Consider the following 14,316-nt stretch of genomic DNA (forward strand, 5'->3'; position numbering starts at 1 on the left):
TCTAAACTGAAAACCTTCCGTCGACAACACACCTGACATACCTCTTATAAGAAATCTCCACTTCGTTATAAGTTGAGCCAATAGGGGCGTATGTGAGCTACATTTGGAAACTTAAGACCTTTTGTCGATATCATATATTGAAAACCTCTTAAGGAAAATCTTCAATTTCGTTATAAGTTGAGCCACTAGGGAGCGTATGTAAACTACATTAATACATTTGGAAACTGTATCACATACGAAAACCTCTCCCATAAATATATATACTCCAATTTCGAGCTTCGATGATTTGCAGTTGTTCTTTCAAATCTGATATTTCATCTGGTTTTGAAACATCACCAAGTCAGAAATTTGAATCTCTGAAATCATTGTCTTCAATGCCTGTCCCATAGGAACGTTGAACGTGGGTGGGCCTCCTTTTGAGTCATTCTGAGTGTTGCATATTTATGAGTATGGAGATTTTCGGGTCCTGGGTGAATTCAGCTCGTCGGACGGCTCTTATTGTCCTTCCGTCCTGTATCGTATTGAAATTCTCAGATGTCAAAGTGCTTTAATTCAATATTCCTTGCTGGTCAAACGACGGAAGGCTGTTACGTCACATCTAAATCTCCTCTGAGTCACGTGATCCACTAATCTTCTTTGTAATTCTTTGCCAAGAGCAAGCAAAAATCATCACGTGCGTGTTAGCCACTCTCACATGACCGTGGCGACATTTCAAAGCTTTCTCCTGGTAGAACGTCCCTACTGTAAAGTTGCTAAACTCCGTGGAAGTCGGTTCCCCATGTCTCCTACCAGTACCTTCTGTAACTCAATCCATTCTGTAAGCTTAGCCTCTCTTCGCTGGCTGATTTGCACATAATGGTCGAGAGGTTCTCGCCAGGCACGTGATGCTGAGGTAACAGTACACCCCCGCCTGGAAACGGCTTGAGAAGAAAGGGGCGTTGGTTGGTCATGGTACAGTTTAAGAATCCGTGGTGGCACTGCTGAGAAACGCAGACCGCGGCAGTCATGGTAGAGAAAACTTCCTTCTGTGCAACGTAGTTGGTTTGTGGAGTGGTTCGGGTATGTAATGTTAGACTTAAACAGATATAATAAATAACAGAGGTATGTATATTTAAATGATTTGTAACCCATTTCAACATATATCGTGTAGTCGTTCGGCTCCACCATTTAGTTGTGATAACAAGAAGTAATAGCTTTCAGTGTTAGAGAACTGGTGTTATATAATTTTAATTTTATCACGATAATTATGTTTAGGACAAGAGGATAAGATACAACGGAAAATACCTGTCTATTGTTACTGTGAAATAGAACTCAACAGACCTGTCAATTGTTACTATACAGAACTTAACAGACCTGTCTATTGTTACTCTACAGAATTCAACAGACCTGTCTATTGTTACTAAACAGAATTCAACAGACCTATCTATTGTTACTATACAGAACTCAACAGACCTGTCAATTGTTACTATACAGAACCTTTCTTAACAGACCTGTCTATTGTTACTCTACAGAACTTAACAGACCTGTCTATTGTTACTATACAGAACTCAACAGACCTGTCTATTGTTACCTGTCTACAGAATTCAACAGACCTGTCTATTGTACTACTGAACAGAACATAATAGACCTGTTTATTGTTACTATACAGAACTTAACAGACTTGTCAATTGTTACTATACAGAACTTAACAGACCTGTCTATTGTTACTCTACAGAACTTAACAGACCTGTCTATTGTTACTCTTGAGAATTCAACAGACCTGTCTATTGTTACTCTACAGAATTCAACAGACTTGTCTATTGTTACTGAACAGAACTTAATAGACCTGTTTATTGTTACTATACAGAACTTAACAGACTTGTCAATTGTTACTATACAGAAGTTTACAGACTTGTCTATTGTTACTATACAGAATTTAACAGACCTGTCTATCATTACTATAAAGAACTTAACAGATGTGTTTGTTTTGTCGTTACTATACAGAACGTAACAGACCTATCTATTGTTGATATACAGAACTCAACAGACCTATCTATTGTTAATATACAGAACTCAACATACCTGTCTATTGTTGCTATACAAAACTTAACAGACCTGTCTATTGTTACTATACATAACTTAACAGACCTGTCTATTGTTACTCTAGAGAATTCAACAGACCTGTCTATTGTTACTCTAGAGAAATCAACAGACCTGTCTATTGTTGATCTCACCTTCAATATGTTGGAGTTACTATTTCTTAGTTTGTCATTGTTTTTAATGATTGTGTAAAACCTTCACTTTAAATACACATGTGTTAATGTATCAATTCATATTTACACCGCACCTGTTATTATCTCGTAGCATCTACTGTGTGTTCTGTATTGTTGTCACACATGTGACTTTACTAACAACGTTATTTTATTCACTGTCTTATCGTGTAGTTTGTGTCACGCTTAATGTTTTCAGTTTGTCTTTATATTACAGATTTCTGTTGAACTCTTTCATTTACTTACCACCACCTTCTGTCTATTCATATCTTTTCTTTTTTCTCTGACCTGTCATTTTATGCGTTCGAGATCACATTCTCTTAAATTTCCCTAACTTTTTTTTTCAGACCGTGAGACCAAGTTACACACCAGCCGTCCACTGTTCTACCATAACATCAGTGGTGAATTTGTTCTTTGGAACGTATACGGAAAGCTCTCGTTAAACGGGGCGTTGTCGTCGTCTCGTCTCCTACGCCATACGTCTACGGAGTGTGTCTAAAGGACGATGTCCCTGTTGAATGTGTAGGGTTGGTAACAACACAAAGGACGTGGAATCGAAGTTATAACGGACAGACAAATTCATTACATGTCACTATTATAGTGCTAAAACCATCTTTATTTTTAGGCCTACGAATTTCTCATTGTTGAATATAATTGATTGTTTAAATTTGAAAAAAAAAAAAAGCTGTCATGCTCCTCGTGCATAGGTTTAACGGCTTCTCAATTGTTAAAATCACTAGCTGAGTTTGTTGTTGGATTACTTAAATTAAGCGCGGATTTTGTGTTGTGGTTTCTTAGGCCTAACTCTTTGCTGTGTCGCATATAATGGTACGTGTAATTCCTTGATATTTAGTTAATCAGTTTTAACTTTAGAGTTTTAATAACACATTAGTATTTATTTTCTACATTTTCTTAATTCACTTGATCTATGTGTGTTGATAATAACGAAAGTTGTGAAATTAAGGATTTTAACGTATATTTTCCACTACGGTTAAAATTAGCGTTTCAAGATGGTAAATGCCAAACTTAGTACAGTGTATCTTGTTACGTTTATTCAAAAATATTACTTGGTACACGATTCATACCCATATAATGATTGAGAAAGTTGTTTCATGATATTTGGAAATATTATCTACTTTATTGGTAATTTTCGTTATGATACCAACGTTATTGTTTTGTTCGACCAGTTTTAGGCTTTCGTCATTGTTGTTTTACAGGTGATAGGGTTTCCTGTCATAATTTTTTACTGGTATTAGGGTTCTATCATCGTTCTTTTACTGGTGTTAGGGTTTTCTGTCATCATTCTTTTGTACTGTTGTTAGGTGTCTGTCACTAGTTTTGACTAGTTTTAGACTTCTTCCATCTTTGATTTTCGACTAGTTTTCTTTCGTTATTGTGTGCGTGGTATTTCAGTTTTTAATACATGTTACTATTTCTTTCTTGGATAATGTTTTTAGCTTGTTTAATTGATAGTAATTAGTGGTAAGCTAGTAGATAGCATTTAGGTGAAACAGTTAAACAGTAAGTTTATTTTCAGAGCTATTTCACTGCAAGTTCATCATGTTAGTATAGGCAACAACTTAGAACTTTGTCTTGTTAGTAAAGCCTAGAAAACCATAACTAGAGAATAAAGCCCAGAAAACTTTGATTAGTGAGAAAAGCCGAGAAAATCACAACTAGAGAATAAAGCCCAGATAACAATAGTTAGCGAGAAAATCGCAGAAAACTGTAACAGTGAATAAATCCTGAGAAGCCTATAATTAGTGAATAAAGCTCCAAAATCATAACTAGTGATTAGAGGCTTCCAATGAAACCATGCTTAGTGAGCCAAACCCAGAAAAGAGTTGAGTAAACCCTGTTGTTATTAACGTGTTGCTTGTGGTTGAATGAGACACGGATAGCTCACTGTGTGTTTGTGCGTATGTGTTACTTCAGTTACAAGGAACGAAAAGTGAAAACAGATGGAGGCTTGAAATCTGACGTTAGTGCACGTGGGTTCCTCATTAATTCTCGGAAGGAAACTTACGCCGCCGGAGTACGCCCCTACAAACAACGCCCTCCTCATTTCCGCCCTCACATGTCGACTGGCAAGCTCAAGGAGTGCGTTCTTCATACAGTGCTGTAGAATGGTAAAAAACGGGCTACTTCAGCTGTTCGTCAGACGTCGAAAATGTCAGTTAAAAAAATTGTTTATTATTTTCGCCGAACGCTTTATAATAGATGCTTGGCTATATTTAGTGCCAGTTTTGCCAATAAGAACATGGCCTTGTGAAAACACTTAAAATGTGTAGATTGCTCAGTGTGCGCCTTCTACTACACGCCCAAAAGAACGAAGATAAAGTGTGAATGAGTTTGTGCAAAGAGATCAAACCACCCCACGAGACGACTTGGATAGCTTGCAGCTGTAAGTTTCTCTGCTATAACTTGGATTTTTTTTAGAAACTGTGTACTCAAGTTTGAGACCCCCCGAAAAGTCCTTGATTCACCCAAGGATTAGGTTGTCAAGTGTAACAACTTGAAAGTCCCATAAACTATATTAAAAATTCATAAACAAGGAGTTACAATTATCATTCAATGATATTTTCCGAGAATTCTTCAAAATTTTGACCTTGTGACACTTAAATACTGAGAATCAGTTCCTTTATTGTATTCGAGAGAACTGCAGATTATTGTCGTCACCTGGAATTGAATATTCTTCGGTATTCTACAACTCATGAAATGTGTTTTATCAAGCCTCAACCCATAATGCCTCCCTCACTCAACCTGGCTGTGTGTGGGTTTACCCACCCATCACAACCTCCTTGAGTGAGTGATGCGAGCTGGGACATTCATCAGCGTCATCGGAAGGATTCATTGCTGCCTGGTTGAATTATTTGATCTTGTATTACCAGTGATTTATCTGATCCTGCATTACTGGTGAATTATATAATCGCGTATTATGGTTGAATTATATGATCCCATACTACCGTTGAAATTCAAATTTTTGACACACACACATATACTTTAAATTATGACATAAAACACATTACTGTGGGTGTTAGAATTACTAGTACATGACAGTTTTAAACTTAAAAGCTAATTGCTATTGGATATTAAAATTAATAGCAGAATACAGTAAATATAACAATGACTGTTCATGGTCATACATAACTTTCAACAATGCCATTGTCGCATTTTAGAATCAGCAAAGGATTTTGAAAAATCACTGTAAAACTAATGTAACTTAGCTGTTGGTGATTACAGAAGTATGACAGTGAAACGGCGTCCAATGTTTGATGTACACGCTCATTATTCTTGAATTTTTTAAAATAACGTTGACAACAAAACTATTAGTGCTTACAAAAGTCACCAATAGATGGCAAATCATTCCTCAGAGGGTGATATTTTAAGTACTTGTCACAGTGAATTCATGTTTGAATTCGGCCAGATATTATTCATTTTCTATCAAGAGCATAAATCTATATTAACATAATGTGTTATTCTTTCTCAGTGTAATTGGAGTGTTATACAATAGTAGTATGAACTACGTACGACACGCGCTTCCTGTGATTTGTGAATTTTATGTTATTGTTGTTCATACGTCCCGATTAAGTTGGTTATGACTGTTTTACTTTGATTTTGAAAATGTTGTAAACTAAAAAAAAAAAAAAGTTTAGTCAACGGCATTTACAGTTTAGATAATACTGAAAGTAGAGCGAGATAAAATTGTTAATACTACGCATAAAACAAAGCACAAATGTTTGCAGTCAGAAAGTGTTCAGAAGGGCTTATTTTGAAAGCTTAAAGTAAAGCATATTGATCCTAACTAGCGCCATGTTTGTGCGTTTTCTCCCAGCCCCACTGCCTAAAGCAGGTTTGTTCCTATCCGTTCTTCTTTACTTTGTGGACGGGAATATCTTTCTCAAGACTGAATACATTTTGACCAAACTTGTACAACAGGCATTACGTATACAAAGCTGTTTGTCTGGTTCACTTTAAAGGTCACGGGTCAGTGACCTAAGTACGTGTCCAATCCAAAATGGGGACAGAATCGCAAAACAATTATAGCGAAATAAATGTAGGAGGCACAAGTTACTTTTATGTGGGAGGGAACTCATTGTTTTGGTAGTTACGTCATTGTGACAAGTAAAAGGTCTAAGTGCGGTCAAAGTGTTCCATAAACACAATTTGTGCTTGTCGGAGTTGGTCTCGTTTTGGGAGAAACTGTTTCTTAGTGTTTTGGTAATTTACGTTATATACACATAAAGCATGCCGCTTTTATAATTCTCGAAAATCCACAAACAAGTGATATGATGCAGTGTTAAAGAACATTCACATTATAACAAGTAATCTATATAAACAGTGCTCTGACCATGACTGTGTTTGTTGTGTCTTAGCCTATTTGAAGACATGGGTTTGTACTTGGGAAACACATAACGTAATAACTTAATTTATGCATTTAAATTTTTGTGAAAATAAAACAGGAAATCCAGAATTCTATCGAACATTAACAATGTCCCCTCTTCAAATGGCATAGGAGAAAATCTAGAGGCCTGTCACAATGAAACTCAGGTTTCGATACCCGCGGATATCACATCACAGATAGCCCAAGTTGTAGCTTTGGACTTAACAGCAAACAAACAGTAACCGCATTAGTTTGTTCAAGCGTTGAAGCTGATTAAAGGACCTTGTGTGTTTGGGGTGTTTTGGGCTTGCGGTTCATGTTGATTAAATGGCTTCTGTGTTAGGGGCATAATAAATCGCGGGTTGATGTTGATTAAAGGGCCATGCGTATTAGCGGCATAATGGGCCGGTGATTTATTGTTTAAATTGTATTTAATTTCTACTTAACTGGTTGGAACGGGTGTGGGCAATAAACATATATTATTCTCTTAACATTATTTTTGTGTGAATTTATTTCAGCTCGTGCTATTTTGTTGGCACAAGTTTATACTTTACTAAGACAGTCAATAGATGTAAATGGAATATCTGACATAATATATTTTCATTTAGTTTGTGGACTGTATGGACAGTAAGTACCCGAAACACTTGATCGTTTCCAAAACGGTTAAGAATTAACAACAACAACAAAACATGGAAAATGGTCAAAACAACGAATTGAAACCGTAAGTTAGCGAAATGGAAACTGAAACCGAAAACAAAATAATTTACAACATAAATACATTTCAAATCATGGCTCTTGTCCGGAAAACATTTTTCAATATATTTATCAGTTGCTAGTGTTGCAAGAGCCCCCAAGTGGCATAACGGTATGTCTATGTGCTCGTACCGCTAGAAACCAAGTTTCGATACCCACAGTGGGTAGAGCACAGATAGCCCATTGTGTTGCTTTGTGCTTAATTTAACCACACACACACACACACTGTCGCGAGATTAATCGTCTATAAAACTGTGCTGCACCAAATATGCTCGCCTTTTCAGCCGTGGGGGTGTTATAATGTGCGGTCAATCCCATTATTCTTTAGTAAAATAGTAGCCCAAGAGTTGGCGGTGGGTGGTTATGACTAACTGCCTTCCCTCTAGTCTTACACTGCAAAATTAGGGACGGCTAACGCAGATAATCCTCGTGTAGTTTTGCGTGAATTTCAAAAACAAAAAACAAAACTGTGATGTGTGATAGTAATGATAACATAATGCATTAAACGTGTAACAGAGCCCCCCAAAAAAAAAGTATAAACAGTACAGATTTATTGTTTGTATTAGTTCATTTAAAATAATAAGATTGTTTATTTTAACATCAGATGTTTATCGAGCCAAAAGAGAAATAAAATCGACAAAAAGGCCTCATGTTTCGTTTTATTTTAGGCCCAGGAGGGGTAAGCTTGTTGCCATGACAACTTAAAACATCATAACGTCAGTATTTTGTTTTAGCTTCTTTACACGCGCGTAGTCAAACCGAACGTAGTTTAATTTAAAAAAATTGTGTTAAATGCTGTCGAAATAGCGTTCCCGAACGACATGATTGGTGTATTTTAAAAGTCCTACTTTTACAAGCTGAAAAGCGCTTAATATTTTAGAAATTCCCGGCTCTCCGATAAGAGTTTTGAATTTCGCACAAAGCTACTCAAGGGTTATCTGTGCTAGCCGTCCCTAATTTAGCAGTGTAAGACTAGAGGGAAGGCAGCTAGTCATCATCACCCATCGCCAACTCTTGGGCTACTCTTTTACCAACGAATAGTGAGATTGACCGTCACATTATAACGCCCCCACGCCTGGGAGGGCGAGCATGTTTGTCGCGACGGGATGCGAACCCGCGACCCTCAGATTACGAGTCGCACGCCTTAACACGCTTGGCCATGCCGGGTCTAAAAGAGAAAAAGACACAAGTTATTATACTCTTGACCTGTGCTTGGTTCATTCTTGGGAATCTGAAACTATGAAGCAATATAACCATTAAGGTTTGAATTGTTTTGAATTTCGCGCAAAACTACAAGAACGCTAGCTGCGTTAACCGTCCGTAATTTTTAAGCGTTAAACTAAAGGGAACTCGTTATCTCTTGGGCTATTCTTGTACCAACGATTAGTAGGATTGGTTTGCTTTGAATTTCGCGCAAAATTACACGAGGGTTATCTGCGCTAGCCCTCCCTAATTTATCTGTGTAAGACTAGAGGGAAAGCAACTAGTCATCACCACTTACCTCCCACTCTTGAACTACTCTTTATCAACGAATAGTGAGATTGACCGTGACATTATAACGCCCCCGCGGCTAAAATAATGATAATGTTTGTTGTGACGGGGATTCGAACTCGCGACCCTCTGATTACAAGTCGAGTGCCTTAAACACCTGGCCATGCCGGGTCGAACAGTAGGATTGAACGTCACTTTATAACACCTCCATGGCTGAGAGGGAAAGCATGTTCGGTAATGGAGACTCGAACCCGCGATCCGAACATTGCTATTCAGGCGCCATCACTACCAGAGTTAACCATTAGGGAGAAGCCAGTTAAATGTTTACATAAATACGACTTTTTTTTTTTTCCTACACTCGTTTAAGAAAGTCAGGTCACATATTACAGACTTGACTCATGCTGTATTCCAGATGTTTATTCTTCCACATTCCTTTAATCAGTCTCAGATTTCAAACCAGCGGCACATGGAAGAAGAAGAAGAAAAAAGCATTGTAGATATGTCTTAACCCTTTTCTTCTGTTTACTCAGCGGTAAGCTCGAGGACTTGAAACACTGATACTGTGCGTTCAATCCTTTCGATGAGTAAAGCATAGTCTTAGGCTTAACAACGAAGAAATGGTCTTAAATGAAGATTATTGGTAAAAAATCTAATAATGTGTCAGGTTTCATTGTTTTACCATATTTTGTTGCCTAATGTATACAAACAGGCGTGAACCAATGGCCTGTACGCTGATATGTGGATTATAGGATCCGAGGCTGGAGCTTTTGCTACTGACCATATTCTGCACTTTAGGCACGGGCAACTTTAAAAGAAACAAGCAGTTTGTCATTCGATTCAGAGAACTAAACATAGCTCTAATGACAGAAGGTGCCAGCCATCTTTCTGGCCTAATCAAACATGCTTTCAGCTATGATAGCATTAACATGTGACAATTAATCTCACTGATCGTTGATAAACGTGTATCCAAAGAGACAGTGATGGCTAGTTGCCTTCGTTGTAATATTTCACTGCTAAATTATGGACGGAAAGCGCAAATATCTCTTGTGTTGATTTACGCGAAATTCGAACTAAACCAATCAAACCTTCTGTTCAATATTTGACAGATAAGGCTGTACCCGAATCCTAGGGTCATCTGACTTGGCTATTGGTTGTTTAGCCCCTGAGTCGTATAAAATCTTTAAGGCTCAATATTATTCGTAAAAAAAACAAAACTTTCTTTGAGTCTAATGACATTGTTTCGTGAATTGTCAAAAGACCAGAACAATTGTTTTTCTCTACATTCTGGGAAATGTAGCAAGATATCTTTAAATATATTTAAATTAACAAAGCAAATGTTATGGTTTAGAAAATGTCATCCTGGTGTTTAAAGAAAGGAAAACAGTGTAATCACCATTATAAACTAACAAATCTTTCCATTTTATCCGCATACATCTGTCACTGAAATAATTAATTTCTTTCGGCTATTAGGTTTTTAAAGTTTGGTTTTGCTCCATGGAAAACATGGCGTGTCTTTTATGGTTACGTTTTCGTGATGCGTAGGAGCCAAATTTTGTTTTAAACTGAAGTTAGCGCGTGGCATGACCAGGTGGTTAGGGTGATTGACTTGCATTCCCATCACACCAAACATGCTCGTCCCTTTAGCAGGGAGGACGCTATAATGTTACGGTTAATCCCAACTATTCGTTGGTATAACACTTGGCGTTGTTACTATTTGGAACTTAGATTATCGTACGGTAAGTATACATGTATATCTTTAGGTTCGCAAACAGATTACTTCGTCGATTTATTTCTTTAAGCCTTTTCTGAGAGGTGGGTCTAACAAAGTACGTATTCACCAGAGTTTTCGCGTCTTAATGCTTATTGTAATATAAACCACACTCGCTTTTTTCAGAAACAACTCGATCTGGTCAAAGTGTGCAGTGGTAACCCTAAACCTCCAGAATTATTTATTATTCATACTTGCTCTCAAGGAAATAAGTAATATAAATTTATGTTATTTTATTTCCAGGACAGTTAACGAACATTTGTTACCAGCTGAAACTGATTACATAATCATGATAAAGAAGGGACTGTTAACCATGTGTTTTGAAACTATTTCCCGTGCGCATGTTAGAAGAAAACGCCATCTAGCGTCTCTGCAGTACGAGTTGTAGAATATTAAAATGAATTAATAAACATCTTAGTTCTTTGAAATGTAATCGTTAGTTTGGCGAATCTAGCTTGCAACTTTTATTTTACTTGTAATTAAGTTGTTTTACTTAAAATTAAATTGTTTTTTCGCAGAATTTTGCTCAGAATGTTTAACTCAGAATTTTACTTGGGACTAAAATTGAGCATGCGTACTGATTTTATTTTAAGTGCAAAATATTTTTATAAACCAAATCGCAGTACTTTCTTTTTTTCTCTCCTCTTTTTTTTCCTACAGCCGTCAGTCAATAACGAAGTCTAAAATTAAAAACAATTGTGTTTATTTATTTATTTTTGGTAAGCATGAAGCTACACAACAGACTGTCTACTGTGCCCCATGGGCCAAATGTATCGAAACCCGGTTTTTAACGGCGTGGAGCAGTTAAGTTTCGGCTAGATTATGGAAAGCTAGGAAGGAGCAGACATCAATCAATCAGTCGTTCTTTCATTCTGTCTTTCCACGTATATAACACTGGCCAGTATAGGCACAAATACCCTATATTTTCTACTCACAGAATGATATCCTAGAAAACCCTCTTGTAGGAACCGTGACCCTTTCTCTCTCCCCTTTTATTGTGATACAGGATGTTCCTTCTACAGGGAGGTGTTAATCGAAGAAGTTAAGTGGAAGATGATGTTAGATGAAAAATAATTATAGGCTGGTGGTCATCATCTTTCTCTCAATGATGTTAAGTTTTCATTTTAAAATTCTTCTAAACTTTTGTTGTGAATATTAAGTACGACACAAGATCGAAATAAAACCATTTGCAAGTCTTTCTTGTGACACATTCTGTATTAAATATTTATACGACATAAGATCGAAATAAAACCATTTACAAGTCTTTGTTGTGACACATCCTGTTATGAATATTTATACGACACAAGATTGAAATAAAACCATGAATAAAACTGCTTTGTAACACATTCTGTTATGATTATTAAAGAAAAGCTGGATACAGCTAGTACAATGTTTCCTTCTTTAAACGACTTTCATGGATTTATTCGAAAGGTTAAAAATGTATATACCAAGGTAAAGTAGCAGATAATTACAAAGTTTGGCGAAACGTCTTGTAGTTGTGTGCATTTAATAACCTTTTCGGATGGCCTCATATATTTGACCATTCTATTAATTATATAATTTTAGGTTACCTAGTAAATGTTGTGACCAGAAAGCTAAATAAACCGGCCTTAAAATGAAGGATTATGAAAGTCGGTTGAATCAAGCATCAGGTAATATATACATGGCTCAGTCATTGATAATATTAATCGAAGTTACGAAATCAATCAGTAAAGTTTGTTTAAGGTTACTAATGAATATACTTTACAGCACAGTTTCTGCATGAAAAACAATACAAACAAACAGGGACATAAAGTCCATCTACGTATACCAAAACTTTCATTCTCAGTGATTAAGAGTTAAGCAAAAGTCCAGTTAGACACTTCACAACTTCATTCATTGCTAGAGGTGCGAAAAAAACAGTAAACTCAGCTTGGAGTTTCGAAACCCTCAGTCTTAGTCATAAAGTTTAAACAAATAGTCCATAACACTCATCATAATGATACACTTTGACTATATAATCCAGAGCATTCAGTCCTAATGTAACTATATAGTTCAGAATGCTGATTTATAATGATCCGATTTAATTATATAGTCAGGAACACTTAGTTCTATTGATCTACTGTAGCTTTAACTATAGTCAGGAACACCCAGTTCTATTGATCTACTATAGCTTTAACTATATAGTCAAGAACACTCAAACCTCATGATCTGCCGTAGCTTTAATTCTAGTCAGCAACACTGAGTTCTAGTGATCTACTGTAGCTGTAACTGTATAGTGAGAAACACTGAGATCTAATGATCTTCTATAGCTGTAACTATATAGTGAGAAACACTGAGATCTAATGATCTACTATAGCTGTAACTATACAGTGAAGAACACTGAGTTCTAATGGTCTACTGTAGCTGTAACTATATAATGAAGAACACTGAGTTCTAATGGCTCTACTGTAGCTGTAAGTATATAATCAGAAACAATGAGTTATAATGATCTACTGTAGCTGTAAGTATATAGTCAGAAACAATGAGTTATAATGATCTACTGTAGCTGTAAGTATATAGGCAGAGACTCTTAGTTCTAATGATCTACTGTAACTATATAGTCAGCAGAACACTGAGTTCTAATGATCTACTGTAGCTATATAGTCAGGAATACTGAGTTCTAATGATCTATTGTAACTATATTGTCAGGAAACACAGTTCTAATGATCTGTAACTATATAGTCAGAAACAATGAGTTATAATGATATATACTGTAACTGAAAAGTTATGATCTACTGAGCTGTAACTGAAACAATGAGTTCTAATGATCTACTGTAGCTGTAAGTATATAGTCAGAAACAATGAGTTATAATGATCTACTGTAGCTGTAAGTATATAGGCAGAGACTCTTAGTTCTAATGATCTACTGTAACTATATAGTCAGGAACACTGAGTTCTAATGATCTACTGTAGCTATATAGTCAGGAATACTGAGTTCTAATGATCTATTGTAACTATATTGTCAGGAACACAGTTCTAATGATCTGTAACTATATAGTCAGGAACACTGAGTTCTAATGATATACTGTAACTGAAAAGTTAGAGCACTGAGTTCTAATGATCTACTGTAACTATATAGTCAGGAACACTGAGTTCTAATGATATACTGTAACTGAAAAAGTTAGGAGCACTGAGTTCTAATGAACTACTGTAACTATATAGTCAGGAACACTGAGTTCTAATGAACTACTGTAACTATATAGTCAGGAACACTGAGTTCTAATGATATACTGTAACTGAAAAGTTAGGGAGCACTGAGTTCTAAGAACTACTGTAACTAGATAGTCAGGAACACTGAGTTGTAATGATCTACTGTAACTATATAACACCAGTGAGCAATTTAATTGAAATGTATTAACACGAGAAACTAAAACAGTTTGATTCTAAGCAGCTCATGAGCGTAGTTTAAACTGGTCATCTAATTTTACAAAGATTTTATGAGAACAGTTTACACTGGTTAGCTAGTTGTACGAAGGTTTTTATGAGAACAGTTTACACTGGTTAGCTAGTTGTACGAAGGTTTTTATGAGAACAGTTTACACTGGTTAGCTAGTTGTACGAAGGTTTTTATGAGAACAGTTTACACTGGTTAGCTAGTTATACGAAGGTTAACGAAGTTGTTTTATGAGAACAGTTTACAGTGGTTTACA

At 36.3% G+C, this 14,316-nt stretch overlaps 1 long non-coding RNA gene across 1 annotated transcript; it reads left to right on the forward strand.

Moving 5' to 3' along the window:
• The first annotated feature begins 375 nt into the window (after window positions 1–375).
• LOC143242510 (uncharacterized) lies at window positions 376–11,158 on the forward strand. The gene is made up of 2 exons (XR_013022839.1): window positions 376–1,059; window positions 10,889–11,158. It is a non-coding gene; the product is annotated as an uncharacterized LOC143242510 (long non-coding RNA).
• Window positions 11,159–14,316: the final 3,158 nt, after the last annotated feature.

Source organism: Tachypleus tridentatus, unplaced genomic scaffold, assembly GCF_004210375.1.
Source record: "Tachypleus tridentatus isolate NWPU-2018 unplaced genomic scaffold, ASM421037v1 Hic_cluster_2, whole genome shotgun sequence".
NCBI classification, from domain to species: domain Eukaryota; kingdom Metazoa; phylum Arthropoda; class Merostomata; order Xiphosura; family Limulidae; genus Tachypleus; species Tachypleus tridentatus.